At 36.2% G+C, this 13,276-nt stretch overlaps 1 pseudogene; it reads right to left on the reverse strand.

Moving 5' to 3' along the window:
• The window catches only part of LOC110314326, a 1,233-nt pseudogene extending 690 nt beyond the window's left edge, over positions 1 to 543 (reverse strand).
• Between the last annotated feature and the right edge of the window lie 12,733 nt (positions 544 to 13,276).

A 13,276-nucleotide genomic window follows, 5' to 3' on the forward strand; every position in this document is an offset into this window, starting at 1 on the left:
GAGAGAGAGAGAGAGAGAGAGAGAGAGAGAGAGAGAGAGAGAGAGAGAGAGAGAGACCATGCTTTCTGCTTCTTCTTATGGGATTTCTTTGACTACTTATGGTTTTGGGATTCATGGGCAGATGATTTTTACCTGGGGAGGTGTTTTCCCCCCATTGGTAATGTCTTGCTGATCACTACTGTCTGTTTCAAGCTCTTCAGCATACAACCCTTTATATCCACTGTGACCTCATCTGTCTATTATACTGGATTCATAATCATATAGCTTCTTGTTCCCGGATTTAGCCTTTAAAAAAATATCTTCCAGGGTCCCAGAAATTTCATTCTTCGACCTCCAGTAGTCTCTGACTTTCTTCAACAAAGCCACCACTTCTCATCTGACTTGACCTGCTGGGTTCTCTATTCCTTCTGGTCCCCTGGTAAGCGTCCTCCATCTGCTCCTCTAGTTCTCTGATATTCCACATATCAGACTCCTCCTGAATCTTACTGTGAGCCTCTGTATGACATTCCTCAGGAGAAATTTCCCCAATGGAACCCATGACATTCTTTAATCTTGCAGTACAGCCTGGAGTCCTTTGCTCAGCCTGTTTATCCTTTGAGTAGAGGAAGGCTACTGATTTGTTTGAGTTAATTTTATATCCAGCCACTTTGCTGAAGTTGTTTATCAGATTTAAGAGTTCTCTGGTGGAATTTTTGTGGTCACTTAAGTAAACTATCATATCATCTGCAAATAAAGATATTTTGACTTCTTCCTTTCCAATTTGTATCCCTTTGACCTCCTTTTGTTGTCTAATTGCTCTGGCTAAGAACATCGAGTACTACATTGAAAAATAGGAACAGAGTGGGAAGCCTTGTCTAGTCCCTGATTTTAGTGGGATTGCTTCATGTTTCTCTCCATTTAGGCTACTTTGCCTCATCAGAATCCAGATATCCCACTACAGCAAGTGCTGGATACCCCATCACACAGGAAAAGCAAGATTTGGATTTAAAATCATACCTCATGATGATGATAGAGATGAAAAATACTAATAAAATTCTTGAAAACTGAATACAAGAACACATCAAAATGTTCATCCATCGTGATTAAGTCAGCTTCATCCCAGGGATGCAGGGATGGTTCAATATATGGAAATCCATCAATGTAATTCACTATATAAACACACAGAAAGAAAGTAAAACACACGATCATCTTAGATGCTGAGAAATCATTTGACAAAATCCAACACCCCTTCATGGTAAAAGTCTTGTAAAGATCAGGAATTAAAGGCCCACACCTAAACTTAGTAAAATCATTATACAGCAAAGCAGTAGCCAACAACAAACTAAATGGAGAGAAACATTACCAATTTATATGGTGATTTAATCTCCAAAACAAAAGAAATACTTATGAAGAACCCATAAGAGGGGTATTTGGTTTCTACGAGGGCTCTAACCATGAAGATCAGAGACACTTATGAATTAGATTTCTTTTATTCTACTGATACTTTGTGGCTATCTTAACATAATTTACCATATCTTGTTATATTTATATATAATTATATATTGAATTAAATGTAACAGAATACCACTAATTTAGAACCAATGTTTGATATATAGCATAGCAGTATAGAGATCTAAGAATGATTCTATTGTGAATTTACTCATAAAACAGGAATGGATTACATATACATTTGAAAAATAATGAAAAAGTAATGTGAGTGATTGTTTCATACATTCTTAGTTTGTGAATATATTTATCTCAGATTGATATAGATTAAATATCAGTAATGTGATTGCTAAGATATTTTTATTATCTTAAACACTGAGTAATAACTGATGGAAAACTAGTGTGCTTAAAATAAATTATTTTTACAACTACAAAAAGCTAAGCTGTGGTAATTAGTAAAAGCAACAGAACCACAAAATCTATTCAGTTACACACAGAAAAGGAAAATTAGATATAGTAAGTTACTGTTAAATGCTGCCAGAAAGCTTATTTTTCTAGGTCCTAAATGATATATGTTATACTAATATTAGAAATACATGTTTCTGGTAAAGATCTTTTAAATTTAGCAGTGATATGTGATACCACAAAAGGGAATCCAACCTTGTCAGTGCACAAGAGGTTATGCAGATAACTATGATAATTTTGCCAATGAAGATTTTTTAAAAAACGATATTAGATAATTTCTTTATTTACATTTTCAAATTTTATCCCCTTTCTTCATTTCCCCTCTGAAACTGCCCCCATACCATTCCCCCTCCCCCCTGCTCAATAACACACCCACTCCTGCTCTCCTGTCCCACTATACTGGGGCATTTAGTCTTCACTAGACCAAGAGCCTCTCCTCCCATTGGTGTCCCACAAGGCCATCCTCTGCTACATATGTGGCTTGAGCCATGGGTCCCTTCATGTGTACTCTTTAGTTGTACTGAGCACAAGGATACTAATGGAGGAGCTAGAGAAGGACCCAAGGAGCCAATGAAGATTTTGAGAAAGCTGCAAATATATATTTATTTGAAGTTTATTATTGAGTCATGAATTTCAATCTTATGTCAGATATTGATACATGACACATTATTCTCTGGAAAGGCAAGACTTCAATACTGAGTTATAAGCTCATAAGCCAAAACAACTGGTACTCTACAGTGGACTGGATTGCTAAGCTTTGATGCTTTGCAAGTTGCATAGATGACATTTTTCACTTAATTTTTTAACTGTCATTGAAATTTTTAGACATGTACTAATCACAAGTCATTGAGAATATTCAGCATGTCCAAATTTTTCTTAAAAATGATACATACAGCCACTATGAAAATGGAGATTACTCAATAAACTAAAAATAGATCTGCACATGATGCAAATATTCTATTCTTGAGTATTTATTGCTTTTTTTTTGTATCTTGAGTCACAGTCCACAGAGGCAATATACAATACAAGGCAGAGACTCAAGCAAGGGGGGATCTTAGAGACAGGAGCTTATGGAGCAGTGCTTCTTACAGGCTGGCTTGCCATGGCTTAGTCATCATGCTTTCTTAGGGAGCCCAGGACCACCAGTCCAAGGATAGCACCAGCTTGGGTGCTTGTGCATCACTTATTAATTAAGAAAATGCCCTACACTTATGCCTATATCCCATTTGCCCTTTTTTTGTTTTTATTTATTCACTTTACATACTACTCCCTGCCCCCTCCAAGTCACTCATCCCACAATCCTTCCCCCATACTCCCCCTCTTTCTTCTCTGGGCAGGTTGGCCAAACCTGGGTTTCCCACCACGTTGGCATTTCAAGTCGCTGCAAGGCTAGGCACTTTTTCTCCATCTGAGGCCAGACAAAAGAGCCCAGCTAGAAGAACATATCACACAGTCAGGCAACAGCTTTTTGATAGCCTCTGTTCCAGTTGTTCAGTACCTACCTAGCTGCATATCTGCTGCAAATGTGTGGGGAGGCCTAGGTCCAGCCCATGTGTTTGGTTGGTGGTTCAGACTCTGAGAGCCCCAAGGATGCATGATAGTTGACTCTGTTGGTCTTTCTGTGGAGTTCCTGTCCCCTTCAGGGCCTGCAATCCTTCCTCCTATTCTTCCATGAGAGTCTCCAAGCTCCATCCATTGTTTGTAGATGTCTGTAGTTCTGTCTGAGCCAGCTGCTAGGTGGAACCTCTCAGGAGACATCATACTCCTTTCGGCAAGCATAAGAGAGTAGCATTAATAGTGTTAGGGATAGTTGCTTGCCCATGGGATGGGTCTCTATTTGGGCAGATTATTGGCTGACAACTCCCTTAGTTTCATCTCCATCCCCCATGCTAGCACATCCTTCATACAGGATAAATTCTGGGCTAAAAGTTCTCTGGGTGGGCTGGCTCTCCATCTCTCCACTGTGGTTCTTGCCTGGCCACAGGAGGTAGCTTCTCCAGGTTCCACACGATGAATGTAATGAGCCAGAACCAAGGTCACCCCCATTGATTCCTGGCCACATCCCACATCCCACATCCCAGATCTTCCTCTGGCCCTAAAGATGACCACTACCTCCTCAGCCATGTCAGCTGCATTTCTCCATTCACTTCCCATGGCCCTCTAGCCATCTGTCTTGTCCCTCCTGACACATGATCCAGAACCTCCATTCCCCTCCTCATTCTACCTTCCCTCAATCTCCCTTCCTCCATCTACATATCATGTTTATTTTATTCCCCTTTTTAAGTGAGACTCAAGCTTACTTTCTTGAGCCTCCTTCTTGTCTAGCTTCTTTGGTCTGTGGAGTACATAATGGCACCTGCATTTTATGGCTAATAGTCACTTATAATGTACTTTGGGGACTGGGTTACCTCACTCAGGGTGATATTCTCAAGTTCCTGCAAAATACATGATAACTTTGTTTTTAATAGCTGAATAGTATTCCATTGTGTAGAAGTACGACATTTTCTTTATCCATTCTTTAGCTGAAACACATCTAAGCTGTTTTTCTAGTTTCTGGCTATCACAAATAAAGCTACTATGAGCACAATTGAGCAAGTATCTTTGAAGGATGTTGGAGCATCATTTGGGTATATGCCTAGGAGTGGTCTTGAGGTAGAACTCTTCACTGCTTCTGAGAAACTGACAAATTGATTTCCAAAGTGGTTGTAAAGTTTTCATTCACTCCAGCAATGAAGAAGTATTCCCTTTGCTCCACATCCTCGCCAGCATGTTCTATTTCTTGAGTTTTTGATCATAGTCATTTTGATAGGTCTAAGATGAAACCTCAGAGGTGTTTTGATTTGCATTTCCCTGATGACTAAGGACTTCAACATTTCTTTAATTGCTTCTAGGCTATTCATGATTCATCTGTTGAAAATTCTTTGTGTAGTTCTGCATCTCATTTTAAAAATTTTGTTATTTGGGTTGTTAGTGTCTTATTTCTTGTGTTCTTTGTAAATTTTGAATATTCTCCCTCTGTGAGATGTAGGGTTGATAAAGATCCATTCCCAATCAATAAGCTACAAATTTGTCTTATTGAGAGTGTCCTTTGCCTTACATGAAACTTTGCAGTTTCATGAGGTCCCATTTCTAACAGAAGCATTTTCTCAATTGATGTTTCCTTCACTAAGATGTCTGTAGCTTGTATCAAGTTGACATAATGCTAGCCATTTTATTTTGTAGTTGAGAGTATAAAACAAAGATCTTGGATTCACAACATTTTCTCCTATCTACAAGGAATGTTTTTAATTTTTCTTTCTCTTATTGTGAAAATTTGACCCCTAGTTAGTTCTTTATTACATCAACTAAATCCCACAAGTGAGCTTACTATCTTGTGAGCTACCTATGTTACCTTCTGTAATGTCTGGAAAAGAATTTTCCATCCTCATATTGCATACTACACTTAATAATGTGATTTTAAAAACTGCTATTCTCAACCAGTTTAGTCATGACAGTGATTGCACTGATAAATAGTTCAATTATATAATTTATTCATTAAGCTGACAATTTGATCTTATACTTATTTTATTTTATGAAATCATCTGGCATTGATGTTAAAACCATATTAATGACTAATTATTAACATTTTGTCACTTTTGGAAATATGAATATGTTCCAAATAGTTCTAAGAAATAAAATATAATTCTGAACACTCTAATAATAGTAGCTACTTTAATGAAAAATAGACAAAGAACTGGAACTTTGAGAAATGCAAATTAGGTATAAATATAATATGGTAAATAGAGCAAAATTCTACATTTATTTATTTAAGTTAGTGTAAAGCTTCTAATTGCAGTATCATGACAGGACGTCATGAATTTGATCAGGACAAACATTGTGTAGGTAAATCATTCTGCTCTTTACAAAAGGTAAAAGTTGAAATGCCTTTAAAACTTAATCCAGTTGACTAGGTTCATGGAACTTTTCCAAATTCCTGAAAAGAGCATAATGTTACATTTCTTCCTGTATATATCTTTTCTAAGGATGTTTTCTCTGATATTTTGGGTTTCACTATTTCAGGGAGTTAGGAAAATAACATAGTTCTGAATAACATATATAAAGCAGAAGTCAAAAAATAAAATTATAATTCCTATCAAAATTCCCACACAATTCTTCACAAATATTGAAAAAATATTTTTCAACCACATATAGAAAAATAGAAATACCAGGTTGACTCAAACACATACCAAATAATAAAAAGCATGCTGACAGTACTGCCATCTCAAATTTCAAATTCCACATCAGAATTATGGCACAGGCATACAAGGAACAGATTGAACAATGGTATCTAATTGAATTTCAAGACATAAGGTCATATAGCTATGGACACATAAGATTTGACAAAGAAACCAAAAAATTCATGTTGGAAAATAGGGCATGTTCAACAAATGGTTCTGGTCTAACTTGATGTTTAATTGTAGAAGAATGAAAATAGATCCATATTTATCATCCTATACAAAATCCAACTCCAAATGTGTCAAGTACTTCAACATACGAAAATATCCTGAATCTGAGAGAAGAGTAAGTAGGAATTAGTCTTGATCCCATTGGCAAACGAAATGACTTCCTAAAAAGAACACTTATACCACAGGCATTAAGACCACCAGATAATAAATGAAACTACAAGCTTTTGTGTGACAAAGGACTCCATTCTTTAGACAAAACAGTGGGCTTCAGAATTGGAAAAAGTACTTAATATATTATATATCCAGTAGAGGACTGATATCTAAGATATACAAAGAAGTAAAAAAAAATGGATTTTAAGAAAACAAGTAATCAAATTTAAAAATGGGGTACAGAAGTAAGCAGAAAGATTTCAAAAGATGAATCACTAATGACTGTGAAACATTTAAAGGAATGTTCAACATGCATAGTCATCAGGAAAATTTAAATCATAACAACTCTGAGATTTTTATCTCATACCAGCTGGACTGGATGAGATCAACCAAACAAATAACAGCACATGCTTGTGAGGATATGAGGGAAGGTGAACACTTATTTATTGCCAGTATGAGTGTAAATTTGCTTTGCCATTATGTAAATGAGATACAACAGTCCTGATGTGCAAATGAATTCACAGAGACTATGGTATCAGGTAAAGGACATACACACATTCAAACCAGAAAAGGTCCTAATGTGTATAGTTGGAAGTGGAAATATGTTCTGACCTCTAACCAAGAAGCTATCTACAATTAGTAACTGTTTGCAAAGAAAAGGAAATGTCTTTTTCAATGAAATCTCACTTGTTATATTAACCATAGTTCACAGTAGACCCTATCCCCAAGCAATATGAGCTGAACTCCAGAGTATTTCTGTAGACTTGTTTCATTGTATATACCTGTGTAAGGACATTTTTGTTTTGTCTTATTGGTATTATGCTCATATATATTTTGGATTTCTGATTTTGTATTTGTATGTGTTTCTTGGAATTTTGATTGCTTATTTTTATTTTATTTGCTAGTTATTTTTAAGGAAAAAGAAAGGGCATGAAGTTGGGTGGTAAGAGAGGTGGAGAGTATCATGGAAGGGTTGATAGAGTAAAAAAAAAACAATGGTAATATACTGTATAAAATCATTTTTTTTTCAGTTAAAAATGAGTACATATTAAAAGACCAAGTATAAAGTCATTTAAGGTGGCATGAAGTTAATATTTTAAGTCTGAGCCTGATTTTTGGAAGTTATAACACAAATATTCTATTGCAGAAAGGCATAGTACTTACCTAAGTCTGATAATCTCAATACTTGGGAGAGGGAGGCAGGAAGATCAGCAATTAAAGGTTATTCTTAGCTACATGTTGAGTTTTAGTTCAGCCTGGACTACATGAGGTCTTTACTCCATAAATAGTACTGATGTTTTGCTTAAGGGGAAACATTAAAATTTTTATGTAAGTAGAATAATATGGTTAAGAGGAGAAAAACATAAGCTGCTCTATCACTGCTCTAAAATACTCCTGAACTTGACTTGCTGCAAAGGTTCAGCTGTACCAGCCATTGCTGCAGCTACCAACTATCTACTATAATCAGTTGCTGATGGAGAACTGCTCAAGTGAGTGTTACTGCAGATAGCAAAACCAAACAGAAAGACCTGACTGTGAAATATTAAATCCCAGTTCCCTAGGAATAAGGCTGCTAACTTGCTGGAGATAGGGAAATGGACTATGTCCATGAAATCATTGAAGAACCTTATCTCCTCGCATATAAATTTTTTTTATCTGAAGGCGCATAGTGATTTAACTTATCTGAATTTCTGAGACTACCAATCCCCTCCCCATTATACCTGTAGAAATAATATACATGACAAGAAAAAGGAAGGAAACAAAAACATAGAATCTCAGTGGTGGAAAATATGATGGCTAAGGACATAATGTCTTATGTTTCATATTAAGTCTGTTTTTATTTTTATAAGTTTTATTTTTATATTTTATTAATATTCATATGTTTATCAATATTAAGTTATCATGCATTAACTTCTACTTTACTGTCTCTTTCCTACACTTACTTTTTATATATTTCTATATTTACAGTAGCCTCTCTACTACCTTTCCTACTTCTAACCTACATAGTTTCTTTCTGATTTCTAATTAGCCACTTTTCCCTGTTTCTCAATTCCTTGATCACTTCAGTAATAAAGTATTGATACCCTTACTGCTAAAAGTAATCTATAAACTGCAATTTTCCCCAAGCAGTACCCTGATTTGCTAATATCTGTGCTTCAGTGGGGATGCAAGGGCACTGGTCTGTCTTTCTAAATACCAATGATCAGATTGCTGGTAAACCATTGTGGGCTAGTGATACAATTGACTTCTTAAAAAGAAGTAGAAACTATATTTCTCTATAAAGACAGGCCTCTGTGACTATGCATACAACATAAGAATGGAACTGAGAAGTTGGAAAGGTAGGAAATGAAACCATATCCATCCTAAGGGATGCAAGAAACAAAACAAGAGATAACAATGCACCAGGGAATATCAGCAAGCTCACAATTCTCCACTAGCAGAAACCAAAGATACTAAGAGTGGAAGTGCCAGAAAAAAATATCAGGGCCCTTAAAAAAAGATTAACATCCATAGAGAGGAAGTAAGCAAGCAAAAGAATAAAGTAATTACTTCAAATGCTAGATGAGATAGTTACCAAAGTGAATGAAATGCTCAGTGAATTTATGGAGAAATTAAAAATAAAACGAAGAAAAGTAATTCAACAGAGGATCTGACATTAAAAAACGAACTAAATACAAATTTGACAAAGTAAAGAGAATCAACCACATACCCATAAGTAACACTATATATAGTAATCATGTTATATGTGTATGAGTGTGTGTATGCATGTGTGTGTGTTTGTGTGTAAAACAACTGGAAGAAAAGATGAAATGAATTTGAGAGAAAGAGAGAGAGGGGTGTTAAGTATGAGATTATATAGTGTACTTTAATTTCAAATATTAAAAATTGTTGAAAATATCCAACAATTTAATTAAAAAGAAAAGAGAAGAAGCTTTATCCACAAATAGGATCAAGCAGAATAATAAATCCCTTAAAGGAAAACAAACTGGTGATAATACTACATTCAGACATACATAAAGGCAAATGCTATTGAACATGACCAAAACTTTAAAACAGTCAAGAACACATTCAAGTGACTACATGTAAGAATCTATAGAGTAGAAAAAGAATCTTAAATACAGAAAAAAGCCATTGGCATTTTATTAGTCAATGATCTTTTATCATAGAAGATTCCAGACCTAGAGAAAGAACTGGGTATAAACAACCAGGACACATTTAGACCCCGAAATGTACATGAGGACTAGGGCATTGTTTCATCAACTAAAGCAGAGGCATCTGGAGTTTAATGTTAGGGTTTCAGGTATAGGATAACTCAACAAATGGCCAATAGAGAAGGTCTAACAGAGAAATAATTGATGATAATTCGTGAATAAATTTACCAAGCACTATTACTAAACTAATCTATACCATAATTCAAATCTAGTATTGACACTTACCTCCTGCCCTTGGCTCAGTTTTTAAATATTTAAATATTTATTTATTTATTTATTTATTTATTTATTTATTTATTTATTTTCTTGAAATAGGGTTTCTCTGTGTAGCTCTGGCTGTCCTGGAACTCACTTTGTAGACATGGCTGACCTCGAACTCAGAAATCCACCTGCCTCTGCCTCCCAAGTGTTGGGACTAAAGGCATGCACCACTACCACCTGGCTTAATATTTATTTATTTAACTTCAATGTTCTTGTCTATAATATTATGATAAAGGTATAATAGTGTGTTCTCACGATAAGTAAAAGAATCTGAATGTGTAAAGTAATCATAATTATTGTGTAACAAGTAAACACTTCTATACATTCATCTCATGTTTTATTTTTGTAATTTTTTTCGTTATACTATAAAATCTAGAGATGGTTTAACAATAGTTTTGGAAAAAGAATGAGACACTAGGGAACACAGTTATTTACAAGTTCACCATCATATTCCAAACATATATACTGTTCATGTGACAATATAATCATACATTAAAAATGCATCAATTACCTTTAATTACAGCACTCAGGAGGCAGAGGCAGGATGATATCTGAGGTTTCAAGACCTGGTTGTTTGTTCTACAAAGCCAGAACAGGGCAGCAAGTGATCTGTTACTTAAAGCAATCCTGACTTAAAAAATAAATAAATAAATAAAAAGGAGAATCAGTATCAGTATTATTCACTACAAAACTTAAGTGAAAGTTACAATCTGTAAAAATGCATAATAGTTTATACAGCACTCAAAATCTAAAAATATTTCAACACACTTCCAAGGGCTTGATTGTAATCTCAGTTTTCTTCACCACAAAATCATTTGAATTCCCACATACTTTTACTTTATAATTGAATCATCATCTACTACAGATTAAATAATTTTCATATATTATAGATCTAAAGCCCTGTTTCTTTAATCACAATGACTTTACATATAGAAGAGAAAGTATAAGGTATAAGAAAATATAAAGAATTTTTTACTTGTTACATAATCGTTCTGATTACTTTACATACTCAGATTATTTTACTTATCACGAGAGCATACCATTATACCTTTATCATAACATCATATATACGAACATTGAACTTCAAAAAAATATTAAAAACTGAACCAATGAAAAGACAAAATGTTCTTATAATCTTAAAGATTTCTTTGTTGAAATGGTAAGAATAATCTTTCTAATTTTTAAATTGTAAACATAAATGGAATAGAAACAATGAACAATTTACAAAGAATAAATCATGTTATCAGATGGTATCTTATGAAATAAAAATCATTCAAAATATTTTATGTGGATAAATAAATCTTAACTGTGAAAGTACAAGATACCAAGGCTCCACTCCACAGACCCATTGAAGCTAAACAGGAATGAAGGCCCAAGAGAGGATGCTTAAATCTCACTTAGAAGGAGAAATAAAATAGTCATAGGAGGCAGATGGAGGGAGGAAACTTGGAGGGAGCGGGACGGGGGGAGGAATATGGGGGCCAGGATCAGGTATGGGAAAGACAGAAGAGAGGGTCAGAGGGCCAGGGGGTTAGGTGAATGAATAGAAATGGACAGCTGCCTTCAGTGGGCAAGGGGGAGGGATGGACATTTCTAGAAGGGAAAAACAAAATAGATATTGGATATTGATAGAAGGAGGAAACTGCTTACGCAAGGGGATGGGGGATGGGGACTGGAGTGGAGATCATATATAAGGAGAGCAGGGGAGAGAAAAGGGAAATTGGCAGTTGGGGGAAATCTGCCAGAGAACTGAGCAGGCAAGACACCAGGAAGTCTATGGGAGTGAGTCTAGTGACTCCTAGCAATGGTGCACATGGGGCCGGAAGTGGCCACCTCCCAGAGCCAGGCAGAGGAGGGATAAGGATAGCATTTCACCCATTAAACCTTCGACCCACTATGTGCCTTGCCTATGAGATACACAGAGACAAAGATAGAGCAGTGACTGAGAGAATGGCTAACCAATGACCCAACTTAAGAACCATCCCAGAGGCAAGTTCCAATCCCTGACACTATTAATGATACTCCTTTATGTTTGCACACAGGGGCCTAGCATAAGTGTCCTCTGAGAGACTCCACCCAGCAGATGACTGAAACAGATGAAGAGACCCACAGTCAAACACTGGAAGGAGTGAGGAGACTCTTATGGAAGTGTTAGGGGAAGGATCAAAGGCTCTGGAGGGTATAAGAACTCCATGGGAAGACCAAAAGAGTCAACTAACCTGGACCCTTGGGGGCTCTCAGAGTCTGAACCGCCAGCCAAACAGCATAAAGGGCTGGCTTCTCTACACATATGTAGTAGATGTGCTGCTTGATCTTCATGTAGGTTCTCCAAAAACTGGACCAGTATCTCTTTCTAACTCTCTTGACTGCCTATGGATTCCCCCATCCCATAAATGGACTGCTTTGTCTTACCTCAAAAGAGAGGATGTGCTAGCCTTGCAGAGATCATATGCCACGGCGGGGTTATACACATGGGGGGTCCTCCATGCTCTCAAAAGAGAAATGGAGGGGATATGGGAGAGGGACTGTGTGAAGACGGGGACTAGAAGAAGGGTATTCAACAATAGGGATGTTGAGTTAATAAGTAAATAAATTAATTAGTGGAAAAAGAGAGAACATCATACAAAAATAAATAGAAATAGAAACAGAAATTTTTAAAAGGAGGGATAGAGGGATAAAGGGGCAGTTTTAGTATAGAGGCAGGTTACAGAGAGAGAACAGTCTAGGCATAGGTAAAGACAGAACAAGCCAGAGAATTAGAATGAACCTGAATATTAGAACATATTGCCAGTTAGTATGAAGTCAAGCAGAGGAGATCAGTGAGAAGCTATACTATATTGTAGCTTTAACATGGTTATTTACAAATCCTTTTGTTGAGAAATTCCTTTTATATTCATTGAAAGTTAATTGTCTGCAGTTACATTCAATGCAGACTGGTCCCTTGCTGCCTCGGGTAGCCCATATAGCCTTTGTCCAACTCCTTTTGTAGTTTTAGGTGTTAGTCAGTACCATTGTGTCACCACTTATTTTGCTGTCAGTTATACAAAATTCCATAAATCATTATAGTTCCCTGCAAAGCAAGTTCTTTTGGCTCCCTTACAAATTTTGTTGAGTGCTGCGGTGAATGTGTCCAGTTGATACTTAGCAGTTACTTTCCTTCACCTTGGCTCTATGCAACCACTGCTCTGTGAGTGCTGTGTAGTCATTAATGAGCTCACTACTATGGCTGCTTTTCAGCTCCATGCTAAAGGAGAAAGGAAATATCTATCTATCTTTCTAAAGAAAATATCTCTTTCCCTCCCTCCCTCCCTCCCTTCC

The sequence above is a fragment of the Mus pahari genome, chromosome X (assembly GCF_900095145.1).
Source record: "Mus pahari chromosome X, PAHARI_EIJ_v1.1, whole genome shotgun sequence".
Classification (NCBI taxonomy): Eukaryota; Metazoa; Chordata; class Mammalia; order Rodentia; family Muridae; genus Mus; species Mus pahari.